Source organism: Marmota flaviventris, chromosome 12 (genome assembly GCF_047511675.1).
Source record: "Marmota flaviventris isolate mMarFla1 chromosome 12, mMarFla1.hap1, whole genome shotgun sequence".
Lineage (NCBI taxonomy): Eukaryota > Metazoa > Chordata > Mammalia > Rodentia > Sciuridae > Marmota > Marmota flaviventris.
The window spans coordinates 91,486,861-91,505,350 of record NC_092509.1 but is presented as its reverse complement, the minus strand read 5'-3'; positions in this window follow the sequence as shown (position 1 = coordinate 91,505,350).

The window sequence follows — 18,490 nt, the reverse complement described above, 5'->3', positions numbered from 1 at the left end:
AACATACCCTTTAATTTTGTTCCACAACATTAATAGATGCACAATATTCTCCTTTGTATAAAAAAGCCCCTATAAATATCTGCATGTGTTAGCTTGGTTCAAATGAACCATTATTTGATGTGTCTTCACAAATAGAGCTAAGTTTAGCTGATTCTCAGCTGCTTACCAGAACAACTTCCGAATGACTTCTTTCAGATACTTTTTTATAATTACTGGTTTCTCTTATTTCTTCAAGCTTTATTTATATGAGGAGAATAATAGACTTGAGTCAATTTCCAAGTTCAACTCTCAAAAATGCCAGCATTTATTAAAAAATTTAGTAGCCCTTTTCTTAGACAAAAGTCTGAATAGCAATATTATATATAACAAGAAAATAATGAGAATAGAGGGAAGAAATTATTGAATAATAAGCCAAGTTGGAAAACTCTGATCAACATTTGCTTTCTATAATCTTTTGGATAAACCCTATAATTAGTCTCTCAATTTCTTTTCCTTTTTAAAATAAAGACTCAAATGAAAAAATTATGCATGATAAAAATTCATAAGATGTTGATCATTCATGCTGGATGATAAGTTAGTGTAAAGAAGAACTAGTATTGTGGTCTTTATCATGTGTATTTGTTCTCTTATTTCAAAAAATATTTTTTGTGTGCCTGTTATGTGAAAGTCACTGTTTAGTCACAATAAGAGACAGTCTCTGATCATATGAATCCTACATTCTATCCAATGAAGGTAGGTACTAAACAGGAAATAAAATTAATCACAATTTATTTTGATTAATGAGAATTGCTCTAAAAGAGTATGCAACATAAGATGGGAACAGGGTGTGGGTGTGTCAACTTTGGTGATCAAAAATCTCTGGAAGTGCTGAGCATATATCCAGAGGAAATAAAATCATTTTATCAAGGAGATATCTGTATTCCCATGCTTACTGCAGTATCTTAGACAAAAGCTGAGATAAATTAATTAAACGTTAATGGATTGATGAATAAAGAAAATGTAGTGTATATATATAAACAGAGGAATATGATTCACCCACAAAAAGAATGAAATTTTGCCACTTGCAGAATATGAATAGAACTGTTAGATATTACATAATTGCAATAACTCAGGAACAGAAGGCCAAATGCCACATGTTCTCACTCAGGTGAAGGCTGGAAAAAGTTGACTTCATAGAAGTAGAGAGTAGACTATTGATCACTAGAGGGTAAGAAGAGAAAGGAGAGAGGGATGTTGGATAGTGAGTAATAAATTATGGTTAAATGGAAGTACATTTTAATGTTCTACAACATAGTAAGGTCACTATATGTTATAACAATTTATTACCTATCTTATAAAGAACAAGAAGAGAGTTCAAACTTTCACAACACAAAGAAATTTTCAATGTGTAAGGATAAGAAAATGGTAAATATCCAAATTTACCTCATAACTATGTACCATTAACAATAAGTGATTGAATAAAATCTCTAAATATCACATCTGTGCTATCAGTTGAAGATCATGGGAACTATTTCATGCAGAAGGAACACAAAGGCAAAGGCTCTGAAGTGAATCTAAACCTGGCTGTTGATGGGTGACTTGAGCTGGTTAAGCAAGTGGAGAGTAGTGAGCTGTGTGTTAAGATAATTAGGAGAAGGGACAATGGATTTGGTAAGGCATAGGAAGGTGTGTTGGTCAACTCTCCACTACTGTTACAAAATGCTTGTGGTGATTAGCTTATAAAAAGGGAAGGCTGATTTTGGCTTACATGTTTTCAGTCCATGATTGGTTACCTCCACTATTTGGGGGGATTGTGTTGAGGCAGTAATTCACGGTCAGGAGCATGTGGTGGAGCAAAACTGCTCAATTCCTGGTGGAGAAGTGGATAAAAAGGAAGAGAGGAGCCTAAGCTCTTAATAGTCCTTAAAGAGCATGCCTCCAAGACTTAAACTCCTCCCACTTCTCAAAGTTCCACCATGTTCCTGTAGCACCGTGGGCTGGGGGCCAATCCTTTGGCACATGGACCTTGGGGGGGACATTTAAGATTAAAATCTAGCATAAGGAGTTAGAATTTATTCTGATAACAACAAAACTATTAGAAGGTTTTGACTGGGGAAGGTGATACCTGATTTATACCTGGAAGACATCTCTTTGGCTATCACTTGAAAGTCATTGTCATGGTCCAGTTAGGAGTAAGCATGCTCTGTGCCAGCATGCTCACATGATGACATTTAGAAATTAATAAGTGAAGGATGATGCTGATAGGATTGCTAATTTATCACACACAGATTTTGAGGGAGAAAGAGATATTAAACCTGCCTTTTGCGTTTGGTAGCTTGGGTCAGACTGTTGTCATTAGCTGTGGTGAAGAAGACAAGGGAGAAAAAAAAATGGTGAAAGAGGACTTGGACTTCCATAGATCAGTTTAGGGCCCATTATTTTGCATAGTTTATAAAATATGAATACTGTTATGTGTATGTATGATCTGATTCATAAGTATCATTTCTAAATAAAATAACAATAATTTATTTAAATTATGATAGTTTCTACCCTTGAAAGCGCCCATTTCGCACTTAGTCCAGGGTGTGTACAACGGGTATGAGGATTTGCCTTAGGGAGAGTCACAGTTTTGAAGAATGTGGCTTAATGAATTTGATTAATTTGGCACAATATAAGACTAGCACAGCATGACCATCAGCTAAATCCAGGTAGTCCAACATAGAAGATAAAGAAGTCGTCCTGCCATGAGAAGCCAGAGAGGAGCGAAAGAGGAAGAGAAGGGCTGGGTTAGGTGAATGATACACCGGAAAACCACTTACTCCCATTCTTTTGAATCCCAGGTAAAACAACAAAATAAAACCTGGGCTTATTTGGTGTGTGCTTTTATGAAAATGGCTAAGAGGCTGGTAGGAAAGTAGGAGCAGGAAGACACAGCTGATTTAGAAACTAAAGAATAAAGACTTTCAAATGAGAGGTGGGCTTTGAGTTATCAGAGTTCATCAAGTTAGAATTTCAGTCAAATATAATAATATAATGAGTACTCTTCAGAACCAGAGATTTCCTGCTAACAATAGATAGGCAGATAAACCATCTCTTTATATAATTCCCTCATATATATATATATATATATATATATATATATATATATATATATATATTACATATAGTATGCATATGTATTCTCATCATATGTTTTCTCTCTATGTATATATACAGCTGTATATAGTTATATACATATATAGTCTTTAAAATATCATGATCCTCTTGCTTAAAAAGAAAGATGTATATGAATGAATAAACATACTAGAGTACTTGTACTTGTTCTATGCACCTATTTTTGGTGTATGCTTTACATGCATTGTGAAAACACTTTCTTCTTTGCCTAAACACATAGGGCTTTTTTAAAAAAATAATTCTTGGCATATAAAAGGTGCTAAAGTATTTGACTTTATTTTTTATGATCAGTATTGCTAGGGATTTGTCAATTTTATTAATCATTGCTTAATAAATATTCCCCTTATCTCCAAAAATGAGTTAGAAACACAATGTCTTAGATCCTTTGTAGCATCTTTTACTGCTGTACACATTTTGCAAGCTCATTTTTAAAATATAGGTACTTGTTTAAGGTTTGTTTTTTCCCTCTCCTGAATAAAAGCTTCCTGGGTTCAAGGAGATTATCTGCTTTTGTCCATTCCTCTAATTATGTGTTTACTGTCTAAAAACTGTTGTAAGCAGAAAAATGAAGCTCCATACAAGATGTAATAAAACCCTGGGGAGTGGCCTCTGCCTCAGTGCTCTATGTACACTGGAGCATGAGTTCCTGCAAAGACTTCCAGAAGTATCTTCTGTTTGCACTTAGGTAGGGAATAGACATATCTTCCTAAATATCTCGTCCTATGTGAGCTAAATATATCACTCTAAAGGTAACAATAAGCATGGAGAAAAACCTCATATCAGCATACTGAAATAAGGATTTCACATAGCACTTATTGGGAAATGAGTAACTCCTATGCTGGGGAAAGATGTCACTTCAGTGATGGCCAGTACACTGGGACAACTTGTATACTCATTCCATGTCAGTGAGAAAGAGGAGGAGTTGGAGGGAGAGCAGTTGCGACATCAAACGATTATGGCTTTTTATTGCTTTGGTGCTCCTTGTGACTATTGTGAGTGACTACTGTGAACTGGACTTGTTTCTTCTTACTTCCCTAGAATATCCCTTAGACTATCTCAGATTGCATTGGAGGAGAAAAGTAAGACTGGAAGGCAGGCAGTCCTCTGTGGAATTGTTCAGAGACTCATTTTCCTGGTTCATGACTGATAATGACCCCAACATCAGATTGTGATTGTTGCTGCACTGAATCCCAAAGTATAAACCACAACAACAAAAATTTCCAGTAGCTTAAAACCATGAGGATTTATTTCTTGTTCTTATTATCTATTGTTCCTGGGTCAGGTGAGCAGTGTGATTGGTACTGTCAGTACTTTCAGACCAGACCAGACCTAGGATATCACAGACACTGTATAACTGTGTCAATTATGACAGACCTAGGATATCACAGACACTGTATAACTGTGTCAATTATGACAGTAATACATAGAGGCTGCATGTTATAATCTGGATATAAGGTGTGCCTTGAAAGCTCAGGTGGCAATGCAAAAGTTGTCAGAGGTGAAATGATTATGAGAGTAGTACTCATCAGCAGATTGATCCATTTGCTGGATTATAAAGTTGATTGCGTTACTGGGTGGTAATTATAGGCAGGTGGCTGAAGAAAGTAGGTCACTGAGGACATGTCCTTGGTGATTTTATTCTGTTCCTGGATCCTCACATTCTCTCTGCCAAGAACTGTGCAGCTTTCCACCACCATGCCCATCCAGCAGGATGTCCTGCCTCATCTCAGGTGCAGAGCTATGGAGTCAACCAACCATGGACTGAACTTCTAAAACTGTGAGCCAAAATAAAGTTCACCTCATCTTTAAGTTGTTGTTGTTAGGTAATTTTTTTTTTTTTTACATTGCTGGGTTTGTACCTAGGGTCACTGTACTGTTGAGCTAAAACCCCAGTTCTTTTTCTTTTGCTACAGGGTATTACTAAGTTACCAAGGCTGGCCTAGAACTCACAATCCTCCTGCCTCAGTATCCCCAGTCACTGGGATTATAGGGGTTCAACACCATATTCAGGTTCTTGCCAGGTGATAAAGAGCTGACTAATGCATGGTGTAATATGTTTTATTGCTTTTTAAAAACTGAATATATTGATTACTATTCAGAATAAAAATTATTCTCTGTTGACTGGCTACCTCTGTCTCTTCCTCTGGGAGTTGTCTACTCACATTTCTTGCTCATTATTTTTTTTCCCTAACATTTGTTAATGTTTCTCTTTTTGAACAAAAAGCAATTTGTATCATTTATTAACTTTATGTTAATTTTTTAAATTGAGCATAATTTTATTATTCACATTTTACATTTCTGTATTATTATTATTCCTTATTACTATTATTCCTTAACAATTGCCAGTTGACTTTTGAATACACATAAAGATATGCATAACATGTAGATAGATTTGAAAGCTAAACTAAGACACCTAGAAAAGTACCATATTTAAGAGGAAGCTTGTGAGAGGAAAATATGACATGAAATGCTAGCTCTCATGTGAACATGGGGAAAACACTCACTTATTGAAATGGGTTAATTGGAAATCACTCAGCATGAAGTCATGGCCTCAAAGGAGTCTCTCTATCACAGCCAAGATAGCTGTCTGTTGTCAAGTGCAACTGCCCCTGAGGTACACCTGCTTACAATCCACAGCTCAGCTAAATACAGTTTTCTTATGTGGCTTGTACATTGTTAAACAACAAACTATAGATATTTATGATTTTTTAATGGGATAACCTTCTTCTGTCCCCTGCTACTCCTAGGTTTTGAGGGAAGAAAGATAATGGGTTGAGTACTTCTGTTGCAAGCTGTCAAATTTTATCTATAAAAAGAGAAAAGGGAAGTGAAACACATTCATTGAGTCAGCATGTGTGCTAAATCAATATTGACTTGTCAGTGGAAAGTGAATAAAAAATAATAAATGAAAATATAAATAAAACCATATTACAATTACACGCAAGGCAGCTTCTGGTGAAATAGTTTCAGGTTGGTAGTACTGAGTTCACAAAGACCTTTTCTCCATATTTTAGATTTTGGTTTTGTTTACTTGTTTTCGTTTTCACAAAGTCGTTAATAAATTTCTGCATACATTTTCTTATATTTGACAACAACTTAAAATATGTAGGCATCTTCAGACAGTATTACTCATCACTGTTCCGGAGTACATTATTTTTAGTTGGTATTAAGCCAAGATGGTGACATCATCAAGAACATCATCTTCTCTGTGGCTGTCATACAGTCCATCAATATAAATGCCCATTGGTAACAAGCTGACACCTACTATAGGGTATGCAAGGCTGAGTGAAGTACTAGCACTAAAGTACTGAATAGACATTGCAATTAAGTCCAAGATTTCCCTACCTCTTTAACAGCAGGGCTGCAGGATGTCTTGGTGTGTGCGTGCCTGCTACCATTGTCTCCACAGAATAGCTTCTTGCACATGGAAGTTCTTTAATAACTAGAAATGAGTGAAGGGTGATAACTTTGTTTCATTGACTTTGTTTCCACTGTTATATTTCTTCAGTATAAAGATTAGTGACCATAAAGTAAACTATGTAGGGGAAAGATATTCTTTAGTAAAAATTCTCAAGACTAAATTTTACACATGGGATGGTTTCTTACTCATTTACTAAATATGTATTACCCCCCTGTGTTGTGTGTTTTCACCCTTTTGGGCTAATCTGGGTTGGTGCTTTTCACTTTCAATAACATGGTGTATGTGAAGGAACCCTGTATATTAAAGACAAAATTGTAAAATTGGGAGCAAAAAAAAAAAAAAAAAAAAGAGCAAGGGCTAAATGATCAATGCTGTCAGCCCTTTTGTTCAACTACTCTTTCATACTTCCTTTTATCTTATTTTTTCTTTCCTTTTCCTGCTAGTCATTATGAATTTTGATCATTTCTTGTCACCTCCTTTCCCATCTCTCCTATTTTATGAGAAAGAGAAAAAAAGAAAATAACCGAAAATCTCTTCCCAAAACATGCACATGCTCTGTTTTGTGGGATCCGACATCCACAACTTAAAAAATATCACAATGACATTGGAGGCATGAAATGGAATGCAGACAAATAAATTTTAAAATAATTTTAAGTTTTTCATCTGTCTGTTGCTAACTAGTCCACTGTCTTATCTATTGCCTACAAAACTTCTTGAAGTGGAAAAACATAAATCCTTTTTCAAGATATGTAAACACTTACATAATTCAATGGGAGGTCCCCAAGGATTTCTCAGTGTTCCTTTAAATCATTGGAAATTCTTTTGTTCTCCATTTGCACATAATAGATTTAAAACCAAATCCTTTATCCCTCAAGATGTGACAAGGAGTTAACTTGAACGTCTTCTTTCATGTGATTCAATCAATGAAAGGAACGCCTTCCCTGACATTCTAAAACTTGCAGTTTTACCTCACATCTCTTCACTGGAATATTGACTTTAGCTTTCTTCTGTTGTTGGCTAACAGCTGACAACAGTTCTTCAACAATCAGAGCTTCTTGTTATGTTGACTTAAATATGTATTTTTTCAGTTTAGTCTCAATTAAAAAAAAGAAAGAAAACAATTAAAAGAAAAAGAATGAAAGAAGGAGAAAGGAGAGGAGAAATAAAAGGGGGGAAGGGAGAAGAAGGAGAAGAAAAGTTTTGATATATGTGCCACTCGAAATTTGAGTCACTTTTAGCCAGTGTAGTGGTGTACTCCTGTGGTCCCAGCCACTCTGAAGGCTGAGGCAAGGAGGATCATTTGAGTCCACAAGTTCAAGACCTAGAGAGACCCTGTCTCAAACAAAATGAAACAAAACAAAAAACAAAATAAATAAACAAAGAAAATAAACTTTTATTAACTTTTAAACTGAGCTCTGGAACAGGTATTCTAAGATATTTATATTGAATGGAATTGTCTAAACACATTTTGTTATAAAACATTTAAGACATTTAAACATTTGTAACATTAAATGTTACAAAACATTTAAGAACACTTAATTACTTTTTTTGAATTGGCCAAATTTTATTGGAAATGAACTAAATTTTGGGAATTCTTAAATTAGGAAAAAATAGCAAGTATATGATACAGCTAAGATTTGATTTTACTCCTCTATTTTTAGAAAGAAAACTATGGCAGATATGATTGATATGATTCCTTCAATCTTACTTTTCCAATAAATATATTTCCAAAATATCTGTTAACTTGATTGATATATGTAACCTCAGCTAGTTAAGTAGCCAATTAGAGAACTTCAAACATTGCTGTTAGAAGTATATATAATCTGTGCTAAAATGGCATTTGAGTTACCTATTAAAAATACTTTAAAAGTAAAAAATGTGTGCAGTAAATCTCTCATAAGCTCTTCCACAGTAGCTTTGTAAGCTGGATCTTTTGATCTAGAGTAGGGATGAAATTCTTTAGGTCTAAGTTTTCTAACTTGCTAGTCAATTAGGATGTAATGTTTCTAAGTTTACAATAAAAAAAATCCACATTTGGGTTTGAGAAAGAGTGTTTAATCATATTTCAAAGAACACAAGACAAATTAGTGGAGGAAAAAACATATTCAAATCACCTGTACAACTATGGTCTCCAAATAGCAAAATAATAGTTGTTATTTCAAGCATCTTTATTTGGCCTCGGACAAATGGAAAAAAAAATGTGTACACTCATATTGGTTCACAAAATATCCTCCCATAAAATGAATGAAGTGTTAAAAAAGTGAAGAGATATATATATATATATATATATATATATATATATATATATATACACCAATATATTCACAGTTCATTGTCAACTTTCTTTTTTTTAAAAAAAATTTAATTGATTTTTAAAAAATAAATGACAGCAAAATGCATGACAATTCTTATTAAACATATACAGCACAATTTTTCATATCTCTGATTGTTCACACCAATTTGTGTCTTCATACATGTACTTTGGATAATAATATCTATCACATTCCACCATCCTTGCTAACTCCCTGCCCCCTCCCTTCTCCTCCCACCCCTCTGCCCTATATAGAGTTCATTGATTCCTCCCATGCTCCCCTTCCCTACCCCACTATAAATCAGCCTCCTTATATCAGAGAAAACATTCAGTATTTATATTTTTGGGATTGGCTAACTTCACTTAGCATTATCTTCTTCAATGCCATCCATTTACCTGCAAATGTCATGATTTTATTCTCTTTCATTGCTGAGTAATATTCCATTGTGTATATATGGCACATTTTTAATCCATTCATCTACTGAAGAGCATCTAGGGTGATTGCACTGTTTAACTATTGTGAATTGTGCTGCTATAAACATTGATGTGGCTGTGTCCCTATGGTATGCTGTTTTCATGCACAAAACTCAACTCAAAGTGGATCAAGGACCTAGGAATTAAACCAGAGACTCTTCATCTAATAGAAGAAAAAGTAGGTTCTAATCTTCATCATTTGGGATTAGGCCCCAATTTCCTTAATAAGACTCCTATAGTGCAAGAATTAAAACCAAGAATCAATAAATGGGATGGACTCAAACTAAAAAGATTCTTCTCAGCAAAACAAACAATCTGGGAGGTGAATAGAGAGCCTACATCTTGGGAGCAAATATTTACCCCTCACACATCAGATAGAGCAGTAATCTCTAGGGTATATAAAGAACTCAAAAAGCTAAACACCAAGAAAACAAATAACCCAATCAATAAATGGGCCAAGGACATGAACAGACATTTCTCAGAAGAGGATATACAATCAATCAGTAAATATATGAAAAAATGTTCTTCATCTCTAGCAAGGAGAGAAATGCAAATCAAAACTACTCTAAGATATCATCTCATTTCAGTCAGAATGGCAGCTATTATGAAGACAAACAACAATAAGTGTTGGCGAGGATGAGGGGGGGAAAGGTACACTTATACACTGCTGGGGGGACTGCAAATTGGTGCAGCCAAAATGGAAAGCAGTATGGAGATTCTTTGGAAAACTGGGAATAGAACCACTGCTTGACCCAGCTATCCCTCTCCTCTGTCTATACTCATTGTCAACTTTCATAAATCCGTTCCATGAGAGGCATTTGGGGGACCAAGGAGATGCTGCGGCTCTAGGGTCTGAACATGACAACTCAAATGGCAGTGATTACCCCTAGGGCATAGTAATGCAAGATCCAACAGCAAATAACATCCTGTATTATTTAAACTTTGATATGTTGTCATCATCATTTTTGCATTAATTTTGTGTTTTTAAATATTGCATGATCATTTATCTTTATTCCTGAATTTTCTGTTGCTTTCTTAATTTGTCCCCAAAGTGAATGCTTCATTCACCTTGTCCTGACTAATGTTGAAACCAGGCACAGCATTCCTCAGCATCCCTAGAAGAGCCTCAAAAAGTAGAGAAGTAGGGGAGATATCAGGTTACTAGAAAACATTTAGAAGCCAACCATTTTGCAGTTGTGAGTACACAAGCTTGTCCTATCACCATGATTTTATTAGGAGAAATTCTAAAATGCTTGAGCAAAAGGAAGTGGAAGAGTGCCATTAATTTGTTAATCAATCCAATAAATCATGAATTTCTACATTTAGTTTTTTTGCAGCTAATGGAAATTTAGCTCTAAAGAAACATCTCTCTCTTGAAGTCCTACACTTAAATATTTTCTAAAGTTAACTGACTGATGAGAATTCTTAATCTCATCCTTTATGGATCCCCATGATAAAAGATTCAATTTAATCTTGCCTTAAGGACAGAGGCTGTTTGTTTAACTCTCTTTTCTCAAGCGGTAGAAATTAAAACTCCAATCTCAAAGCAAAACCAAATTAGCAGGAATAGATCCCCAAATTCTGTCACTTATTCACCCAGATAGCTCCCTGAACACACAGTCACTTGTCCTCTGAGTCATCTCACTACTCCCTTTTTGTACTGAGTATTCAAATAGGCCTGAAAAGAGACCAAAGGGATGCTGGCATCTCTTCCTCTGATAATGGATAATTGAGCTCAATATTATTTTATGACCAGCCCCTGTGATTTCAAATAGCCTTAACAGGTTGCACTGTATAAAATCGAGCTAGGGAATGATTCTTTTGAAAATTAGCATGTTCAATCAAAATCCAGCCGGCTTTCCCTTTCAAAGCATCTGTTGTCATTTCAAATTCATGAACCACTTTAGCACTGTCTGCGACATCAATTGGCTTTTGAGCTATCAGTTCTTCCTAGATAGCAATGTGTTCAACTGAATGTTAGTAAAAGACAATCTCAGGCTTTGATGGCTTATCAAAGTGTTTTCATTAAGCTACCTTTCAGAATCATTTTTGTGGTTTACATTGGGGTTAGATGTTCTATACATATGAAAGAGAAATACAGTTAGGCTTATCCAAATATTACAGCTACTGTTTTACCCCACAAAGAACAATTCCTACCCCTGAGTTAAGAGTTAAGGAGATGACAGTCAAATGGTTCAGCAGTATATGTATACCCTCCTCAGCTGACTCTTAATAATAGATAGGACCAACCTGGTCTTAAACACCTACAGTTAAACCTCATGGAAAGAAATTCTTCATTAGCAAATAGTTAGGAAATTAAATTTAGATTATGTAAATTACATAAACAGTATCTTTTTTTGATAACTTAGATTACGAGGGTTGTTAATCTAGAAAGGGGGACCTCCTATTTAATCCCCACAAGATTTTGATTCTCACTTGGACTTTCAAACAACTTTGGACATAGTAGGAGATAGTTTCCTATGCCTCAGGTTATAAGATATAGAAAACTATATTTCAGATTATTATACAAATTAATCTAAGGATCTGAATTTGAGGAAAATTTACATTTGTTTTGATGGTGGCCCTTTATAATGCTCTAATTAATACTTCAGTTAATGAATTAGCCATATTCCATATCCATAATTTCTTTCCATCATATAGTCTCATGTGTAAAGAAACAAATCCATACTTTAAAGATGGGCAAAAGTTGAAATCTTATCTATTGGGAAAGAACACATATATTGCTTTAACAACCAATATTTTGTGAAACTCATATGTATTAATTTAATTATTTGTTCATCCAACATACATTGATTTAGCATCTACTTGAATAGGATGCTGCAAGTTACTGAAATAAGATGGTAGACCCAAACTAGTCTGCCTCTTGCTTTTTAGTATAGTAAAAGAAATGGACTTTGAAAAATAATCTGCATGCAAAATTTTCATAAGAATAAATGTAGCTACAGAATACTACATAATGCTATTTTGACTGTGAGGCATAATTGAAGCAACTCAATAAATACTATTTTAATTGCCCCTGTGGGTTTGTGATGTAGATGGGGGTGACAGAGGTGGTATTTTAAAACTCCCTTCCACACTAAATGGAGTACCCAAGACCACTGATTGTGAAATTAATCTAAATCTGATTTACCCTTAAACACACACACACACACACACACACACACACACACACACACATGATCCATGGCTCTATTCAGGTGATCTTAGTTTCAGTTAATATAGATTTACTTAGCTTTGCTATCTGTTGGCAAATGGTACTTATTATATGTTGGGTTAAAAACTAATCAGTGCCTAGGAAAACTTGCGGTAGGTTAAAGACTGAAGAATGTGATAACAAAGGAAATGGAGAGGGGAAGCTGGCACTGCCATATCTACAGACTTTAGCAGAGGATCTAAACAGAGTGACTCTGGTTGTAAAGGAAAGGAATATACTTATAAAACACCTGAGAAATCCACCTGCACAGTGGTTATGTAGCCCATCCCATATATTCTCCTGCTTGTAGATACTGTGCCATCCTCCGTTGCATTCTGGTCCACTGCCACTAAGGAGTACATAAGTAATACAATGTCTAAAATTTCTATGTTGGGTTTCCAAGTTCTTTCTTTGGGACCCATAAGCAGTATGCTCAGGGTATTTTCAGCCCTGGGGGTTGCACATTATAGCATCCATTTTTAACTCACTTGCCTACATGCATGATTCATGATTAGTGGTTTTGTGTGAATGTGTGGTTCTGAAGATGGAACCCAGGCTTCTCATGCATGCTAGGCAAATGCTCTACCACTGAGCTACACCCTCAGCCTGCATGATCAATTTATGCACATAAAAGAGAATATGAACATTTTTATTTTTAAAAAATTATTTGGAATGACTTTAGCACTGGTTAAATAGTTATTTTTCATATTGCTTTATTATGAAATTGACACTTAGAATAATTATCATCTAAAAATGTGTTCTTCCATCCTATATGTTTTGTAAAGATTTTATCATCTTGAATAATAGAAAAGACTAAATTTCATCTTCAATTATTCACCTCTCACCTTTGAATAATTTCTTATTATTTAAATGAAATTTTTAGATTCTTCTTTGGGTCTATCCTGTATCTTAAAACAATAGTCTGCCTATGTTCTTGGAAAAAGACATGAACAATCCAGATTACCATTCAGCTTTTGATGAAGAATATTGAGGGAGGCAGGCTGAACTTAGAGCCTTTCAGACTGTGGCTGACCTTCTCTGGACATGCCATAACCCTTGGCACATTGGAGAATTCACCAACTGCTAGTCTTTCTTCTGTCTTTTCTTTATTTTCACTTGCAGTTTTATTTTAGCATTAATCCCTTAAAATGGCATGTCAAAATGAATAATTTCATAATTCTAATTTATAATTATCCATGAAAGGTATTTTTTATCAATAAACATTAATTTTCTATTTCTGAACTGGATTTGAGTTCACTTTTTCTTGTGGTCACATTTTGCTGTATAGTTCTCAAATTTGTAATGAATGTGAAGGGGAAAATAAAACCAAGGATTACATAAAGCATTTACAGCAACTTTCTAGAATGTGCCTATTCCCTAGAGTAAGCAACACTTATATTGGAAAATCAATTTCTATTCTTACAAAGATAAGTATGAATTGGTAGGTGCTCATAAAAACCTTAGCCTGAAATAAATTAAGCCTTAAGGAAACCACATTATGGGCTAATAAGGATTTGTTAAAATTGTTTTTTAAGACATGCAGAAGAAGCACTAGTTTTATATTTTCTTGTGCTGTACCCAACTAATAGGGACACAGTCTGTGACATAGGTAAAAATGAGAGTTGCCAAATTACAACATTTAATCTAAAAGATAACTTTATCTTGTTTTCAAAATATCAGTAAATAATACTCATTGCTAAGGTATATAATGTTGATATAACTTAACAAGTCCTTTACAGTAAGTAAAGACCTATATTCTCTGTTAGGAAGAGTGACTTTTAATTTAAATGCACATAAATGTCCCCATTTGGCCTATATATTCTCTGTGTATTCTTCTATGAGCCAGTCAGGAAGTCTTCTTATCCTAGAATTGACCTTTGTTATATTTATTGCTAAAACAATGCCCCTCTTATAACAATTGCCTTATGAATAATTTCTGTTGAGAAATATCTTTATAACAGCTTGCTGAATAAGTATATGTTATATTTTAAACATGTCTATAGACACTCCGTTCTGCTCAGAATCTACTTTGAAATCTTGAACCTAACAAGGAAGTCTGTATTATGTAAGCAGCGTCAGTATACATAATTAGATTGGCTTCAAAAACAAATGTTTGTTTTCAGAGTCACAAAGGAGCAGGTCCTTCCAAAAAAAGACAGAAAGAAAAAAGAAAAAAAAAAGAAAAAGAATAAAAAGGGACCACCTGTTATTTAATTTATGAAATCTTACCAATACTTATCTGTTCCTTTGAGACCTCTCATATTTTTTTCCTTTTTTTTTATTAAGGGCAAAATGAAAACACCACTAGAATTTACACATTAATGATTCTATAAATGTTATAAATGACACAATCTGAGTTAGATACTTAATTTTTTTCCTGAGAGAAATTTTCCCTAGGATAGAAGTGAAGGAAGTACTGATGATTGACATGTATTGTAACTTTGTGCACGTGTGTGCATTTGTGTGTGTTTGTGAGAGAGAGATTGAGATAAATAGAGAGAAAGGGGTACAGAGAGACTGAGAGACAAGAGAGGAAGAATGGGGAGGAAATGTAGGTGTGGGAAGAACATGCCAAAATAAATGAGAAGTCTAGATAATATTATAATCATGTTACATTTTGTTACTTAATAATTAAGACAGGGCTTATACTTGGTGTTCTGTGCCCTTTTAGGTTATTAGGTTGTGCCATTTAGAAGCCTTCCATCCAAAAAAATGTTTGCCAGCTGACTTGGTTAACACCTGTCACTGACTTGTGGAGCAGAGAAATGGTTTTAATAAAGCTCTTTCCAGACAAAAGAGAAGTGCATTGTCTCTCTCCATGGAGGGATGGTGGCTTTTGAGATCACAGCGCTGTGTGCTTGTCTCCATTTAGCGTTCAGGGTTGCTCAACTAATAACTGGGCTTGCTCTCTAGAAGATGTTTCTGCCATCACTTGGGAATTTGAACTGCTGGTATATAACTTAAAGTTAATTTTTCATGGAGTTGACCATTTCCTTTTTGTGTTATTATTTCAGCACAGTTGCCTAATATAATAGTTTTATTTCTCTACTGCAATACAGTTTATATATATATATATATATATATATACATATATATATATATATGTATATATATATATATAAACTGTAAAGATAGCATCTTAACATTTTGTTTAAACAATTCTAAAAACTCATGCAATAATAAAGAAGAATTGTTTTCTACCAGAATGGAATTAAAGTCTCAGTAGAGAGTTCAGAAGTCACCAAGGTAAGGAATAATAGTGCAAAAAAAAAAAAAATGGCCTCTACTTTTCTTCTTTTTCTTTAAAAATTTTAAGTACCATGATTAATATATTTGTCTGTCTTTAAAGGCTCTTATATATATTTAGAGTTTATTTTTCTTTAGATCACTCACAATGTGTTAGAACAAAAAAAAAATTCAACTGTCAGATGACAGGTACAGATACCCTCGGTGGGAGATGAGAAAATAGCAAAGGGTACATTCAGTAAAGATTTCTGGCTGATGATCTCAGACAAGAGGAACACTATGAACCTGAACATCCCTCTGCCTTCCCATGATTGGATTATTTCTCGTCTGTTCTTTGGGAGAATTTGTTTCTTTATTTCATCTACATATCACTTGCATTTAAAATAATGTGGGGTGGGGGAGAAGATAGAGAGGGAGAGATAGAGATAGATAGAGATAGCTAGATAGATAAATAGCTAGCTAGCTGCTAGCTAGCTAGATAGATAGATAGATAGATCATATCATCAGATAGAAGCAAGGGAAAGAAGACTACAAGATTCACATTCCTTTTCTCCTAAATCTGGGATTTGCACAAATAGTTAATATATTGCTATTCCATTGAGAGAGAAGCTTATTCTAAAGCTATTTTATACTAACCTATTGTGTTGGTCAACTTTGTATTCCTGTGACAAAAATACTTGAAAAGAACAATTTAGAGGAGAAAAAAGCATATTTTGGCTCATGGTTTCAGAGATTTAGTCCACGGTTGGGTTGGCTGACTCCACTGCTCTGGGCCACGGTGAGGCAGAACATCATGGCAGAAAAGCATAGTAGAGGAGCACTGCTCTGTTTGTGGTGGCCAGGAAGCAGAGAGAAAAAGGGGAAGGGGCCGCAGGGAAAATGAAACTGTCCAGGGCACCGGCCCCCATGATCCATTTCCTTCAGTCACACCCCACCTGCCTATAGTTACCCAGACAGTCCATCCAAACTAAGATGTACTGATTAGGTGACAGCTCTCATAATCTCGTCCTTTCTCCTCTGAAATGGTTAATGCATTCCTGCATTAACACAGGAACTTTTGTTGGGCCCTCATATCCAAACCATGATGCCTATCCTAAAGTGTCCATAATGTATTTCCGCCAAAAAAGGGATGTTTAAGGTGAGAGAAAAAATATTTTCTTATGATTGACAGTACCATTTCCAAGATTGTTAGCATTTATGGATAAGCATCCAGGCTCTGTGGACCACCTAATATTTGGTAGCATTTTGTGGTGTTTAGGAATGGTGGTTCTATAGACAAAATTAAAATCCCTTGTGATAGAATCCTTGCCATTTTTGGCAAGTTACTTGATTTTTTTTAATAATGCACCCACTTTTTCTCTTTCTTCCTCTCTCTTTCTCTCTCTCCTTCCTTCCTTCCTTCCTCTAACTGTAAAAAGAAAAGATAATTATAGCAACCTACAATTATAAGATTGTTTAAAAAACTAAATAGCAAAATATGTAAAAATATTTAGAAGTGTCTTCTATTAGTTTTCTATACTGGTGTAACAGATTACCACAAATGAGTACCTTAAACTACATTAATTATCTCACTGTTTTGTAGTTCAGGCATCTGAATTGTGTCTCAGTAGCATGAGTTGAGGGGTAAGCAGGACTGTGCTCTTTGATGGAGGCACACTAAGAATCTGCTTCCTCTCTTCTCCAGTTCTTGGAGGGGGCTGGCCTTCCTGAGTTGCTGGCTCTCTTCCATCTTGCAAGACAACAATGGCTAGTCTGGATTCTGGTGTGTCACCTTGCTTTGACTCTCTGTGTCTCTCCTCCACATTTAAAAGACCCTTGTGTTTGAAGTAGGATCACCTAAATAATCCAGGATAATCTCCCAATTCTAAGGTCAGGTGATTAGCATTCTTAATTCCCTACTGTACACAGCTTAACATATTCACAAATGCCAGGGTTTAGGATGCTGATATTTTTAGCAGGATGACATAGTCCTATACCTAGTAAGAATTTTAAAATATCAACTATTGTTAAAACACTTTTTAGGATAAATGTGTGGATTTATTCATTTTTTATGATCATCAAACCCAACACAAGGATAAGGAAATTATTGTTTGTAGAAAAAAAGTACGTGAGTTAGAAAACGAAGTGTGTGTATTGAAATGAATACTAAAGAGTGAATGATCCGATTTTTATGACTCTTGGAGAAGTACTCTTTTAATTGAAAAAAAATTCTAGTGCATTTGTTTCTGTCTAATTTGAGCCATTCAATTCCATGCACAGTTAATGAGATATTGATAAAAATTATTGGCCTCCACAGAGAAGTATAATATCTGATAAGAAGTATAATATCTGATTTGTTAAATTCAAGAAGAAAAAGTCCCCAATACTAAGCAAGGAAAGGGGACTAATAAGAGTGCATAAGATTTTAGACATCACATCAGATGTTCCGTTGGTTTGATTCATTCTCACAAAAGTCATATGTGATTCAGAAATAATTGCCCTGTTTTATGAATAAGAAATCTAAAATTTAGAAAGGTTGATCACATTAATGAAATTTGCACAGCTAGCGAAATGTGAAGATAGTGAATTGATAGGCTTTATTTTTTTTTTAACACCAAGTACTTTACCTTCTCTCCATTCCCTTCTGCTTCCTCTTTAAACTACAGCTTATATTGGTTTCTTATCTGTACCA